Source organism: Acinonyx jubatus, chromosome A3 (assembly GCF_027475565.1).
Source record: "Acinonyx jubatus isolate Ajub_Pintada_27869175 chromosome A3, VMU_Ajub_asm_v1.0, whole genome shotgun sequence".
In the NCBI taxonomy this organism is placed as follows: Eukaryota; Metazoa; Chordata; class Mammalia; order Carnivora; family Felidae; genus Acinonyx; species Acinonyx jubatus.
This window is the reverse complement of record NC_069388.1, coordinates 8,923,287-8,939,427: the sequence shown is the minus strand read 5'-3', so window position 1 is coordinate 8,939,427 and position 16,141 is coordinate 8,923,287. Positions and strand designations below refer to the sequence as shown.

Genomic DNA, 16,141 nt, shown 5'->3' with positions numbered 1-16,141 from the left:
ATTGTCATATGAGCAGACACCGCGTGTTTACTGTGCTGAGAGCTGAGCTATCACACGAGGGGGGATGTGAATCCTAGAATGATGACACAAATAAGGAAATTACAAAAGGCCCGACAAAAGGCATTTGTGTTAAATCAATAATGCTCTGTTTGGTTGGTTTTTTTTTTTTTTTAATCCTAATCTTTCTTCAAAAAAAAAAATTATCTTTCTAAACAGTTGGCGATTCCTATTCTTGTTTGTCTTCCTGAACATAATTAAAAACATGTTGTGGCGTCTACTTAAGACATCAACTTTCCCAAGGCTGTCTTGTCCACTGCGTTTTAAACAAAGACACTTGTCTTGGCATTGTGCCCTTAATTAATCATTTGAGGCTTTATTGCTCTACCAAAAAAAAAAAAAGTGTCTTTGCGTAATGATTCATCACAAGCCCAATTCCTGCAGAACTTAATCAAATACAGAACCAACTTTCTAATCACTTAAATATTTTTTTAAAGTAACATAGGCCTTACTTCCAATCTGTTATTTGGAAAGGGAATATCGATATATGACCCTCTGTTATTGAGGAATTCTTACGGGGCGCCTGGGTGGCTCAGTCGGTCAAACATCCGGCTTCGGCTCAGGTCACTATCTCACAGCTCGTGAGGTCGAGCCCCGGGTCGGGCTCCGTGCGGACGGCTCAGAGCCTGGAGCCTGCTTCCGATTCTGTGTCCCCCTCTCTCTCCGCCCCGCCCCTGCTTGCCCTCTGTCACTCTCTCTCTTTCCAAAATAAATAATAAACATTAAAAAATTTTAAAAACACACACACACACAAAAGAGGACTCCAGGAAGTGCTAAGCCTACCTTGCTGACCCCGCTCCCTCCAATCAGGCCACCAATTGTTTCCACTTTCAGTCTGCCTCGAAACCACTAGCGTGCCACCGAACCACACATCCCTTCTCTAGGCACGTCCCGGAGCAGAATCCACTTAAAAGCCTCCGATGCGAGAGAAAGTGACACAGACTGAGCCATCTCTGAATGACACCAACTCAGATCTGGGATTTCGAGAAAGGTCTCAACAGGAGAACGAAATTGCTGGAGGGGAAGGTATATCGTTGGAATCGCCGGAACCAACTTATATCGTGCCTCGCTCTCTGAGCTCGGTGCGGGTGACACCCTAAGAAGACGTTTTGAGCGTTCTGCACTGTTGTCACGTTATGGCGGTGTGTGGCTAAATTTGTGCAAGTTTTCAGTGGCTGCTGCTGATCACCGGTACAGTTTTGAAAGCACATTAACATGAGCTGCAGTCCAACATTCCCTATACCTCCCAGGGCTCCGAGTCAAATATTTTTGTGTCACTCACGGAGCCCCTGTGTGCAGCACTTTTGGGGCACCTTCTTCTACGGGATGGGAACTACGGCCCCCATTTTACAGATGAGTAAGTGAAGACGTCATCTGCCCCAAAGCTCCTCTATGGCCAAGACCTTGGCCTCGGCGTCCCCTCATCCAAATGTGACGCTGAGTCCCAGCAAGGCTCCGAGCTCAAGCCAGACTTGGCAGCTACGGATGTAAGCAGAGGAAGCCACTTCCCCGAAAAGCTTCAGGAGTCTTGGTCCCAAGAGAACGCCGCATCTCAGCTGTCGGGTGGTAATGGGGAGCTGCGGGTGACAGCAGGGCTTTAGGATCTAACAGGCCTGGCCTCCACTCCCAGCCCCCACGTGGGTCCCTGGGAGATGTAAAGAATTTCTCCTTACCTTGAACGTGGCTAATCACACCTGCCTCACAGGGGGACTAGCTCAGCCAATTTGGGCAAGAGCATTTAACGACGAGCCCACACATGCTAAGCAAGAATAAGCATTAAAACCTGTAACCCTTTGTTGAACAGGCATATCGCCTGAGCAGTGATCAAAGCATGATTTTACTTCTTTCTCCATTTAAAATCTATTCAGAGGGAGTAAACCTCCCGCACTCTTGGATAAAACCCAAGACTTTTTCTACTAATTCCCAGGGAAGGCCCCTGGTCACTTTAAGATTCAATTTAGGGATGCAGTTCTGGGGTTAGAACACCCAGGGGCGCCTGGGTGGCTCGGTCGGTTAAGCCTCTGACTTCAGCTCAGGCCATGATCTCGCAGTTCACTAGTTCAACGTCACCTCCATCGAGCTCCAGGGAGAACCTAACTCTTCATCTCCTGGTGTCTTGGTCCATTCGGGTGGCTACAACGCGGCACATCACAGCACATCACGGACGGCATCCTAAGCAACAAAAATTTACTTCTCGCGGTTCGGGAGGCTGGAGGTCCGAGATCGGGTGCCAGCGTGGCCGGGTTCTGGAGAGAGTTCAGTTCTGGTCACAGATGGCCGTCTTCTCGCCATGTCTTCCCCTGGTGGAGAGGGCAGGGAGCTCTCTGGGGTCTCTTCCGTAAGGACACTACTCCCATTCGAGAGGGACCCCAAAGCCCTGGCTTCTGACACTGGGGGGTTAGGATTTCAACAGAAGAATTTGGGGGAGTCACGGCATTCATTCCATGGCTCCCGGCTTTTCCTGGGTGCTTTGGACGCTTGCCTTTTCTCTGGGCCTTCTCCCCTGCAGTTCCCTGATCCAGGGCAGCCGTCGCCTGCCCCGCCCCTAAACTGAGTAAACTGATACTCTCCACTCTGCTCCCAAGTGTTGGGCTTCCCGGCCTGAGAGACAACCCCATCAAACGTGCCTCTGCAACACCCCACAGCTTTCTCCTGCATAGCCCCCCAACAAACACTCTGCCACCCCGTCCCTGGACAAATCCTCAGACGTCAGGCCGGTCCCAGCAAGCATCTTCCTCTGGCAGTGCCACGTGAGTGGTCACAAACCCTCTGCTCTTGGTGGACCCCAGACCACAGCCACCTGTGCCTCAGCAGCCGGGGCGGGGATCAGACACCGGGGTCCTCTGTCCCCCGGGATCAGCCGGGACGCCCCCCTGACCACCCCCGCCCTTGCATCGACTAGACTTGGATATGTCTTAGCTGGGGTTCGCCCAGAAGCCACCACGGGGACAAGGATTCCTGACGGTGCAAACACCAGTGCGAGAGTGAGGAAGTGACACAAGGTGGGAGGGGGCGGACACAGGGCACCTTATCATTCAAGTTGTCATGTGGCCAGTTGGCACGTAGTCCTGCACAGAGTTCTGGGTGCCGGTGTAGAACAGGGGCCTGAGTGACTGCACCCACGGAGGAGACAGCCGGCATCTTCCGCAGCAACGCCTGAGAATCGCTGGTTGAAGGCCAAGAGGTGTGCTCGTTCATTCACCGGCCGCAGGGGCGCCCAGGGGGCACTGGTGGCCAGAAGAAGGCTTTGGGCAAAAGAACGTGGCCCCACCCACGGAAATCCTAGGGTGGACCCGAGTGAGAAGGGTAAAGGGACGAGGCACCGATACCACGACCCCCCCATCTGCTCACAGGGAGCCCTTGTGGACCCGCCTGCAGAAAAGCCCCAGTGAAGACAGATGGTGTGATCCATGTCAAGATGGCCTGGGTTCGAGCCCAGCCCCACCCTTTACGAGCGTGAGGATCTATCCCTGCCCTCCGTGATGTGGTGTTCTCACATGCAAAATCGAGGGGACCACACAGAGTGTGTGTGCGACATGCTTCCCCAGACCCTCTCCCACGTGTGTCTAGACCCCCGGCTGGACTTTGTCCACGTGCTGTGCTGTTCTTCCCTTGACATGAGGGGAAGACTGGTTAAGTAGTCGTCGGTGTGACTATCCATTTAATGAGGCTCCTCTCCTCGATGGGAAGCTCCTGAAGGTCAGAACTGGGCACCACATCGGTTCTGTTAACTCCTCAGCCCTTAGTACGAGCCCTGACATATAGTACGTGCTCAGTGAATATTAATACACTGCACGTAGCCATGCATCTATGCATTCGTTCATGCACACAGACATAAATGCTGTATGTCAAGAACCCAGACCAGGTCCCGTGGACTCACATGCCTCCAGGAGCCAGACGGAAACGAATCAAGAGAGCCGGCTTGGGAGGCAACAGGGAGTGGTGGAGAGTGTGGCCAACTACAGAGCACTTGCCCAGTCCAGAAGAGGTAGGAGCTCGTCACTTCCATGCAGAAATCTGGGCCCAGCATGCCAGTTGCCAGATTTCCCAATTTTTTTTTTTCTATTTCAGAAGAGGCTGGAGTTTTCTGATCTTCAACTTGGGGACAACCACTCTGAATTTTTCAAATCCCCCACGCAGTGCGACAAAACAAAACAATAAAGACAACAACCAAAACATATCCTCAGGCCAAAGCTCTCCAGCCAACAGTTCGAGACCTCTGGTGTCAAGGAACGCTTGGAACGTTCATCTCTACTTTATCTCCGTAGATAGGTAGCCAGAGCAGATGTTAATTGTCCCGGTCCGCTGGGCCACCTAGAGGCAGGAATGAGATGGCCTCTCTCGGTCTTCCCCGTGCCAAATGAGCCACTGTTTCTCTGAGCCACTGTTCATCCCAAATGAGCCACCGATTCTCTGAGCACAGACATGGCAGAGCCTTCCTCTTCCCACGTCAGCCCCTCCCTTCCCCATCTGCTCCTGCCCTCAGCTAATCAGCGTGCCTCAGTGGTCACAGGAGGCCCAGATGTCTTGCCAGAACTAAGCACCTTCTGAGTAATGACGCGTGGGCTGGTAGAGTTGCCAGGCGGCCAGCGAGCGTGGCCTCACTGGGGCAATGCAGGAGAGAGGCTTAGGGGAGGCGTTTGCTCTGGTAGAAGACGACGAAATCAAGACACTTACAAGTCGCCCCAGGTGAATTCAGGCGGCGTCCATCCTCTCCAAGGGGGAGATGCACTCGTGGTTATGACTGGAGTCCACTCCACTTATCCCACGCAGTAACAAAGGAAGTAACACCCTCAGAGAGGGGACCACGCGCTGTTGAGAGCAGTGTGAATGGTTTTACCTCTTTAGGGAGGAATTTGACAATTTCACCAACTACCAAATTTTGAGAATTCATTCCCTTCAACCTGCACCATCGTGCCTGGAAATGTACCTTCTACATAGGTGTGAGCCTGTGTAGGAAGATATGTTCCTAGGAATACTGCCTGCACTCATAGGGCCACGGTTAAAGCCATAGACCCTGGTGCCAGACTAGTAGGTTTGAATCTTAGCTCCCTATCAGTTGCAAGTTGTGCAACCTTGGGCAGGTCGCTTCCCTTCCCTGTGCCTCAGCTCCCTCATCTGAGAAATGAGTCTATTAAAGTACCTATTTCATGTGGCACATAAGAATTAAATTAATCAATATAGGCCAAGTACTACTTATATATGGGGTATTTTCCACCCATGGGAATTGCATAAGCATTTTCAGTTTTTTATACCAGGAGATTCAAGAATGAAGGAAATCTCGATGTGTCCATGTAGAACGATCATAAGATTTATTTAATGGGAATATCTAGGTCTATCGTATTGACCGTCGTATTAAAAATAATATATAAGTTAGGGGCGCTTGGGTGGCTCAGTTGGTTGAGCGTCCGACTTCAGCCCAGGTCATGATCCCGCACTTCATGAGTTCAAGCCCCGTGTCGGGCTCTGTGCTGACAGCTCCAGGCCTGGAGCCTGCTTCAGATTCTGTGTCTCCCTCTCCCTCTGCCCCTCCCCCACTCTGTCTCTCTGTCTCCCAAAAATAAACATAAAAAATATATTAAAAAAATAATAACAATATATAAATTATACTCAACTAAGTTGTTTCAAAAAAAATAATTGTGTGTGTGTGTGTAGATATACACTTTTGTCTACTTATGTAGAAATAGTTCTGGAAAGATCAGAAGTAAATACTGGGGTCGCAGGTTTATCTTCGTGGTGTTTGAACTTTTTTACAGAGTTCTTGTGCTTTTTTTTTTCCGGGAAAAATCTTGTTTAAAAGAAAAAGACAGACTAGGCTCAGTGGCTTAACAGCAATAGATGAAACCAGGGCCCATGAACTTGGATTTCCAAGTGGGTCTTTTTGCCGTATCTTGCTGATAAAGCTGCTGCTCCCGGTGAAATAACCCAGGCCCCCCCGTGGGACAGATCTGTGGTTAGCCCCGATCCTGTCACTTCCTGGTTGGCTGACTTGAGACAAGAACTGTCACCTCTCTGTGCCTCAGATTTTTTCCCATGAGCAAGAGTAGTTCCTTAAGGGTTTCAGAGGACTGATTGAGATCGTGTTTGTAAAGTGCGGAGGACAGGGCCTGTCGTATATAAATAGAGGTTATTATTATATATAGTGGCTGATTTCCAACTACAAGCTTTACAAAGGTGGCAGCGAATCAAGACGCTCACTATTGTCATTTATGCAAATTAAGAAGACAACACCTACAGAAGAAAATATCTTTCCCGTCTCTCTTTTTCCTTTGTCTTTTACACACCCCATTACCAAAAGCCCTTAAGGCTTCTGTTGATAACTTACACAATAAACACATTAAAAATCAGGGAAATGCCAGGTTGGCTATTGTCTAAGATTCATCTTTTCAGCCCAATGCACAGCTTGGGAAATGCCTGTGGGAGAGAAAATTAAAATATGCAACGATGAAATGATCAATATCGTTGATTCTAGAGAAGCGAGCCCCGCGGCCCATACTGGTGTGCCCTCACCCGTGGCTCGAGGCCCTGCTGTCTACATCCACGCATTCTCCTCCTTTGCTCTCCACCCCTCCCCATGCCCCACGCACCCCTACCCACACAGACCTCCTGAATAATGCACTTTTATTATCCTGATAATATACCCCTCCATACTTACCTATACAATCCCCCAAAACCCCTACAATATCTTAACCCCGTAATATAAATAATAAGCAAAAAAGTGGACTATAGTAAAGCTGCATGATATATATGCATTATATATGTACGTGTGTGTGCACACGATGTATGTGTGTGTGTATTGTGTCTGTGTGTACAAGTGGACACACACACACACGCACACACTCAAAGTTAGGCACCATCACATTAGGAGACATAAAGGAAAGTCTGGATTAAGAGAAGAAAGACAATATTGAACTGACAATTACTTGCACCTTTTTGGTTATACTGACGTTTTGAAAGAAAAGCTGTGTGTGTGTGTGTGTGTGTGTGTGTGCACGCGCAGCATCATGAATCCAGCAGCTACCGTGAGGGAAATGAGCCGGCAAGGGTTTAAACATGGAGCCCACGCGGATTTGCAATGTGGGGGGCCACCCTGGTTGCCCACGTGAAAGGCAGGTGAATGGTGGCAGGAGTGGGTATGGGACCCCATCTGAGTTCCTCGCAGTCGCTGTGGTTATGACAAAACAGGCATCAGAGGGAGAAGAGAGCGTAAAAACTCTCAGGGGCTCCGGTGACCCCGGCGGCACTTTGGACATTTGTTGGAAGGCTCAGTGGTCATTGGGATGAGGGGGATGGGAGGCTGAACCAATATGGAAAGAACACAGGCTTCAGCGACAATGCCAGAGGCCATGCACATGACCATACCCAGAAAATCTGCTTTCTGGCCTCATCTCTTTGTGCAGTAGTCAAGTTTCATTCACGTGGACATTTCCTCTGGACTGTGAGCTCCTTGGGAGCTGGAGCTTTGCTTTTTTTTTTTTTTTTCTTTTAAATCTCTGTGGTTTCAACGTCTAGAACAGGAATTAGCATTCTAGTCTGAGGCCAAATCCTGCCCACCTGGAAAGCTCCCTGGGACACAGCCACACGCGCTCATTCCTGTGGCGCCTTCTCCCGACAACAGCTTAGTGCTTGATACAGGGATCCTAGGGCCTGAGGAATTCTAAAACATTTACTACCTGCTGCTTTAAGAAACAGTTTACCAGCCCCTGATCTAGCATCATGCAGAGAACATAGGAGGTGACCCATAAAGATCTGTGGGTCACACGATCAATGTATAAATGTGGATAGTAGTAACCGTAGGACTTCCTTTGGTCATGTAGAGAAATCATCTATTGATTCACTTTTGGCCTCACACGCCTTTGATCTGCATCCCCAAATGTGAATTTTTACTTTTTGTCTCTTGTCTCAGGTGGGCCAGTCCTTTGGAGAATCCCTCCGCAGAGCTGGGTTCAGGGGGGCCTTGAAAACAACAAACGGAACCTTCTGGGGTGGACGTTGTCGCAACCTTGGCTGGCGTGCTGAGTGGGGACTGCCCTGCGCTCCAGGCCCCTGAGCCACAGTCCTGGCCTCCATCCACTAGATGGAAGCAGCTCGTCCTCCCCTCCTCTGCGGGGCCATTACAAGTGTCCCCCCGGAAGCATGGCCCTGGAGAGAGAATTTGCACATAAGAACTGAGACCTGGGGACATTACACGTATCAGTGTCCGTAGGATATTCCCCACATTTAAAAAATAATTACTTAACAGTTTGACACAGCTTCCCTCTGTAACGCATTCGAATGCCCCAACTCGGCCCGGCAGGAAATTTCTGACGTCTAACCTAAGCCTCTTAGGCTGCGGCTGCCCCTTTTTTCCTACTCTGTCATTACTGAAAAACAAAAAATATAACTAGTGCGTACGTTCTCCATAATGACCCGCCTTCTGTGACAGTCTCGCTACAGAGAAAGCTGGGACATATATGATGCAATCAATCACTCATCCTGAAGATGTTCCTGGGTCCCTACCTCCTCTGCCCAGCTCTGCTTCAGACGCTGGGAATGAAACAGGGAGCAAGACGAACCAGGTTTCTGATCTCACAACGCCACGTTTTAGTGACAGGCACAAATCAGCAAGTGAATAGATAATATCAGTCACTGATGAGTGTTTGATGCCTTAGAAGTGAGTTATATGTCAATTATACTCAGCAAAGCTGGGGGGGATGGCATGACGGAGGGGTCCCTGGCTAGGACGGTAAGGAAGCGCCTCGCTGTGCACAGGATACTTCAACAGAGGCCTGAACGACAGTGAGAAGCAACAGAACCGTGAGAGAAGTGGGTGGAAATGCCTGGCTTGGGTGCGTCACCCGTTCCGAGTCTCTGTCCTGAAACGGGTGTGGGGGAGCCTCTCTCCTGATACTCCCCTCTGTCCCCTGTCTTCTGATGTGACAGAAGAGCCTCGAAGTGGTCCTGGATTCTCTGAGCAGCTTCACGAAACAGCCCCCTTGATGAGCCCGGTGCTGCCTGCGGATCCCGTATGCATTTCCTAAATGGCTGTAGTCAGTGCCAGGAGTAAGGGGCTCGGGGTTCTCAAGGAGAGCAACTTGAACCTGAAGTCTTCTCCTCCCCATCCCTCCCAAACCAGCCCAGTGCCCAGAGGCACCAATGGGCACAGGGAAGGGAGGTTAGGATGGTTAAAAGGAATTTCAAGAGGGTGAGGTCCCTGACTGCCTCCTCTAGGCTGGAATAAAAATGTCTGGGGTTTGTCCTTTCCTCTCCCCCAGCCCCCTCCAGTCAGCTTCCTTCTTTCTCCCAAAGGATGAACCATCTTGTGTAACGACCCTAACCCCACAAGTGAGAAAAAGCTTGAGAAAAAGCCAGACTTGTCAAAAAGTTGTAGCTAATTTCGGGGTGCCTGGGTGGCCCAGTCGGTTATGCGTCCGACTCTCGATTTGGGCTCAAGCCATGATCCCACGGTTCATGAGTTTAAGTCCCGCTTCGGGCTCTGCGCTGACAGCGTAGAGCCTGCTTGGGATTCTCCCTTTTCTTCTGTCTTTGCCCCTCCCCCCACTTGCACACACTCTCTCTCTCAACCTCTCAAAATAAATAAATGAACTTAAAAAAAAAAAGTTGTAGCTAGTTTTGGAACCAAATGGGGAAAAAGTTCCATTGTCTCAGGGATTTATGGCCCAGGCTGTTTTGTTCTGCTTGTGGCCTGGATCTCTAGACACACAGTATGTGAGAGGGTGAGATCCGTCTGGATGGGCCCTGGGGTCCCATAGACACGAGCAAAAATCTGGGCCGCCCTAACTAACCGCCACACCTCAAGGAAGCCACGTAAACTCTTTGGACCTTCATTTCTTCCTCTGTAAAATGGGAGGGCCACTTTGCAAGGTTGCTTTGAGGATGGGCGATAAGGTACATGTTCATAGTCATAATCGTAATCCCCACCGTGCATGGAGTTTCCGCTGTGCACTAGGAACCATGCTAAATTCTTTCCATAACTACTTAGTCCTCACAGCAGGCCTAACTGGAGCGTCCACTGTCACTGTCCCCATTTCACAGATGAGAACAAAGAGGCTGAGTGATGATGAACAGCACCCAAGTCTGTCCACTTTGCAAGGAGCAAAGCCAGTCCAGATTCATTAGACTCCCCCCAAATCCTCAGGTCTTATCCACAGGCTCCCCTTTGCCATGGGCGATCAGTAGAAACTAGTCATCTCTGGGTTCGGTTCTAACCACGGGAGGACAAGAATGAGTGGATGGACGCCAGTCTGCCCTGACTCCCAACGACCATAGGCGGTGGGAGCAAGCTGCTGCCGCCATGTTGGACCAGGGCCATCTTACTCTATCAGGTGAGCGTGCTTGTCGTGACTTGGAAGCACGCTGTCCAAGGGCCCAAGTGACACCAGGCTGCTGGCTGCCTCGCACGCCCTGCCTAGCCTGATGACTGTCACCATCATGCAGCGATCATCCGTTTGTTTCTCCCCTCTCTGGGTCTCTGCGCATGTGTGAAGCAGGGATTCATAAATTTACCTGTTCATTTATTCAGCTTGCATTTGCTTATTAAGTGCCCACCTGTGCCAGGCACGGCCGCGTAAAAGGGTGTGGAAGACAGACACAAACCTTGCCCCGGTGGAGCTCACACTCTGGAGAGGAAGAGTCCAGAAAATAGAACATGTAACCTGTTAAGGGCCGCGCAGAAACAATCACGTGTCCGTGCTGGCAAGAAGGGACGAGAAGGGGGCTGGGTGCGGGAAGATGCTTGGCTTGCAAGAGAAGTCCTTGCTGAGAGGGTGAACAGAGTGAGAGAGATAGCTGGGAAGGCACAGCCCGGGCCAAGGAAAACAACAATGGCCTCAGTGGCCCCGAGGCAGGTCGGCTCTTAGAGGAAAGTTTTGCAGATTACATTCCTGGCAACACCAATCCCACCAGGTGCTCACTGGAAAAAAGCTTGTGGAGTCCAATAAGTTCTGCAAATACTGCGTGCCACAGATCCCGTTTGGGAAGTGGTATCACCCGTTGGCATAAACAAAAAAGGAAAGACCAGGCGAAGTCCTGCAGTCGGAGTCTCGTTCGATGCAGATTCACCCCGACGTACTTGACTATACAGCCAGCTCTTCGCATAACACCTGCTGGCATCCCACAGACCCGTGTTTCCATGGAAACCAGTTGGGGGAAACTGGTTTCAGCGAAGGGCCCTGTCTCTACGATGGTGCACCGATGTTTTGGTTCTCTGAACCACATGGGATCATTGCACAAAGACCCATCGAGTGCGTCCTCACTAAGTGTAAGTGAGGTCCAGGTGGGGGCGGAGCAGGGACAGGACCCCCTATCTCCACCGAAAAGGTCACATCCACAAAGCAAACGAACGTGGGCCCGGGGGGATCAAAGTGCTTGGACGCCGTCACTTCCCTCGGAACACAGCGACCCAAACTTGCCAGTGGACAGTTTGGGGAAATGAACGGAACGGACCCATTCCAAATCCTTGCTCTGGTCCATTGTGATGTTTCAGGCCCATACTAGGAGAGCACGAAGGTGATGCTTACCAGAGCCACACGGTTTTACAGGAAAGAGGTGGTGATTACTTAGGGGTAAGACAAAAGGAAAAATGCTCAGCTATTTGTACCTTCTCAAGAAGAAGGGAACCGAATCCCCTGCAGGTCCCGTTTCAAACATACACACACATACAACACGCCGGGCTCAAGCAGCCTCTGAGTTAGAACGGACCGACTTCGGCTATGATAGACACACTCCCCAGCTAAGGCCCTCTTTAACCACCTGCACAGGATTAATTCTCAAAGGCTGGGCTTTCCTCATGCTAATCTAGAAAAGTCCAGCGGATACGAAGCAATGCTGGGGGTGGGGGGATGGAACAAAGCTGCATTGTTTCACTTGTAAAATACATTTACTTCAATCACTCCTGAATACGCTCATGTTTTCTTCCAAACTTGTCTCCTCCGATTTATAGTCAAGACTTCGGACACAGTGTTAAGAACATGGGTACAGGGGCGCCTGGGTGGCTCAGTCGGTTGAGCGTCCGACTTCGGCTCAGGTCATGATCTCACAGTCTGTGGGTTCGAGCCCCTCGTCGGGCTCTGTGCTGACAGCTCAGGGCCTGGAGCCTGTTTCAGATTCTGTGTCTCCCTCTTTCTCTGACCCTCCCCTGTTCATGCTCTCTCTCTGTCTCAAAAATAAATAAACGTTAAAAAAAAAAAATTTAAAAAAAAAAAAAAAAGAACACGGGTACAAACAATGATACCTGATCTTAGTAATGATGATCAGAGTTCCCGCTCCGCTCCGGGGCGGCCCCTAGTAAGGGCATTGCTTGTTTAACCCCTCAATGCATTTGTAGCTCTGTTTTACAGATGAGAAAACAGAGACTTGAAAAGCTGCAGTGATTGGCCCAGGGTCACACGGAAAAGAATACGGCCAGACTACAAACCCAACACTTTTGTTGTCTCCTTAGGAAAAGTATGTCTTGAACCTCGGTGTGCTCACAAGGCAGCCCCGGGACTTGCAAGCTATGGCGCTTTGCGTGAATTATATACTTTTTCTGCATCCCAACTTCCTTACCTGTGAAAATGGGGACAGCCTGCTCTAGACTCTGGGCCAGAGCAGCCATTCAGCCCAGAGTAAGGACCTCAGCAAATCCTCATTCTTTTTTTTTTTTAATTTTTTTTAATGTTTATTTATTTTTGAGAGAGACAGAGACAGAGAGAGAGCACGAGCGGGAGAGGGCAACACAGAATCCGAAGCAGGCTCCAGGCTCCGAGCTGTCAGCACAGAGCCCGACGCGGGGCTCGAACCCACGGACCGTGAGATCGTGACCTGAGATGAAGTCGGAAGCTCAACCGACAGAGCCCCCCAGGCACCCCAAGTAAATCCTCATTCTTGAAGTGGGAGCAGGTAGGGGCGGGGCAGGCTGCCTGGGAGGCCTCCAGATGGGAGGTCAGAGAAGTTTAAAACAAAACAAAAAACATCCGCATTCTTTCCTTCTTTCAGAGTTTTCTTTAAGAAAATTCGCTTTGTGTAAGAAAAACTTCCAGTATCAGGGTGCTCTGGAGATGCCCCGAGAACGTGCCTACATCACCTCATTCCACACAGTAGTGTCAGAAAGTGCATTGGTTCTCTGTCCCGTTGAGCGAGCCTTCAAAGTAGTCTGTAACTCGTCCAGACTGACCAAGCCACCAAATAACCAACTCATAGTTAAAACCAGTGGTTCTCAACCAACACTCCTTGGCCCAGCAAAGGGCATTTGCATTCTCTGGAGACATTTTGGGTTCTCACCAGCAGTGGGGGGAGGGTGCTACTGTTGGCATCTAGTGGGTAGAGGCCAGGGAGGCTAGTATGCATCAATGCATGGGACGGCCCCCCATCCCGCGACACCCAGTCCAAATGTCAATGGTGCCAAGGTTGAGAAACTTTGCTTTCTTTTTTTTATTGTTTTAATCTTTATTTTCTTTTTGAGAGAGACAGAGCGTGAGCAGGGGAGGAGCAAAGAGAAAGGGAGACACAGAATCCGAAGCAGGCTCCGGGCTCCGAGCTGTCAGCACAGAGCCCGGTGCGGGGCTCGAACCCATGAACCGTGAGATCATGACCTGAGCTGAAGTCGGACGCTTAACCGACTGACCCATCCAGGTGCCCCCAAGAAACTTTGCTTTAAATCTAGCTTGCACTGTTTTACCTCTTTTTTTTTTTTATGTTTAATTTTTAAGACAGAGAGAGAGAGACAGAACGTGAGCAAGGAAGGGGCAGAGAGAGAGGGAGACACAGAATCCAAAGCAGGCTCCAAGCTCCAAGCTGTCAGCACTGAGCCTGACGCGGGGCTCAAACCTACGAACCGTGAGATCATGATCTGAGCCAAAGTTGGACCCTCAACTGACCGAGGCACCCAGGCGCCCTACTATTTTGCCTCTCAACTGAGGGTTTCTAAATCTCAGAAGTATTGCTATTTGGGGCCAAATAATTCCATTGTGAAGGCTGTCCTGTAAAATATGTATAGGGTATTTAGCAGTGTCCCTGGCTTCTATCCATTACATGCCAGGAGCTCTGTACCCTCTGGGAGTTGCGATAACCAAAACCTCTGGATGCTGCCACACATCCCCTGTGCCCTCCGTGTACCCCAGGACTCCCTCTCTTCCTTCCAACGGGAAGGAGCAAATCACCCCCATGGAGAAGCATGGCTCTAACCCCAGGAGAATCAGTTTCACTATGAAATGAGAAACCGCCCTGGAAAATATTAAGAGAACATTGTGAATAACTATTATTTAAATATGTAAAAAAAAAAAAAAAAAGTAGAGGCAGGCGTGTGTAGATATATTGGATACCTGGGCACGTCTGGCAGGAAGAAGTGTTACCTCTTGTGATTTCCTGCCTCAGTATTGTTGAGACAACAAACTGACCAGGGTCTTTATTCCCCAGCATATATATTATCACTTCTGCCACACTGGGTCTCAGGGACTCTGCACCAGAATAGAAATATACAGAATAGTGTTCCCTTTTCTGTTATTGTCAGTGTTCTATTTTTGGAGTACCATTATTATTCCAGAATGAATTAGATCTTAATTTGAAGCAATGTTACCAGAGAGAGGAACAGCCAGAAGCATCTGAGGCTCCGTGATTGACCCCTCAAGGGGAGAAAACACCTGTCCTCAGACACTGGGGCCATGGAACAGAGTAGGCGAAAGCCAGAGAAGGTCCAAGGTCTAGTACACATGGGCGGAAGCCCTCATTTCACTGGAGGGAAGCCCATCCTTCCCCCGGTGAACCCAAACTTTCCATCTGAAACACATGAGGCACCTTCACTGGCATGCCTCTATTTAAAATGCCCCATCACGGTGGAGTATTATTCAGCCAGGAGGAAGGAGGAATTCCTATCATCTCTGGCAACATGGGTGAACCTGGACGACACTGTGCAAAGGGAAATCGGCCAGAGAAAGATACATACCGCGTGATCTCATCGATGCGCGGACACTTTTTCAAGGAGTCGACCTCACAGAAACGGAGCACGACAGCGGTTTCCAGGGGCTGAATGATGGGGGAAATGGGGGGCTGCTGGTCGAAGGGTACAACCCTCCAGTTATGAGTCAGGTCTGGAGCTCTAATGTCCAGCACAGGGACCACAGGTAACGATATTGTATACTTGAGATTTGCGAAAAGAATCAATCTTTGGCGTCCTCTCACACACACGCACACACAAAGGTAACTATGTGACATGATGGATGTGTTTAATTAACTGAATTGTGGTGGTGACCGTTTCTCCAGGTATGCATACATCAAACCATCACATTGTAGACTTGAAATATATACAGTTTTCTTTGTCAATTATACCTCGATCAAGCTCTTGGACAGAAAGGATTTCCGCGGCGGGGGATATTGAGGTGCAGCCAAGATCTAGCAAATTTCCCACGATGAGATAAAACAGAGGTCAGCAAACTTCTTCTGTAAAAGACCAGACAGTAAATACGCGGATTTTGCAAGTCCTACAACCTCTACCGTACTTGCTCAGCTCTGCTGGTGCAGCAGGAACACGGCCGTGGAGGATCCGTCAGTGCATCGGTGTGGTCAGGCTCCGATACAAGTCCATCTGTGGGGGCGCCTGGGTGGATCAGTCAGTCAAGCGTCTGACTCTTGGTTTCGGCTCAGGTCACCATCTCGCCGTTTCAGGAGTTCAAGCCCCGCATCGGGCTCCGTGCTGGCAGCACAGAGCCTGCTGGGGATTCTCTCTCTCCCTCTCTCTCTGCCCCTTGCCCACTCACACTGTCCCCGTCTTTCTCAAAATAAACCTTATTTTTCAAAACTTCATTTGTGGACACTGAAATTTGAATTTCATGTAATTTTTATATGGAGAAATCTTTTTTTTTTTTTTTTTTTGCAACCTTTTAAAAACTACAAAACCTGGGGCGTCTGGGTGGCTCAGTCGGTCAAGCATCCGACTTCGGCTCAGGTCACGATCTCACGGTCCGCGAGTTCGAGCCCCGCGTCGGGCTCTGGGCTGACGGCTCAGGGCCTGGAGCCTGCTTCGGATTCTGGGTCTCCCTCTCTCTCCCCCTCCCCCGCTCATTCTCTCTCTCTCTCTCTCTCTCTCTCTCTCTCTCTGTCAAAAAATAAA

The 16,141-nt window shown here is 49.8% G+C and overlaps 1 protein-coding gene across 2 annotated transcripts in view; it reads left to right on the top strand.

Moving 5' to 3' along the window:
* The window catches only part of TSHZ2 (teashirt zinc finger homeobox 2), a 449,904-nt gene that overhangs the window by 393,885 nt on the left and 39,878 nt on the right, over positions 1-16,141 (top strand). The gene's annotated exons all lie outside the window — the stretch shown is intronic.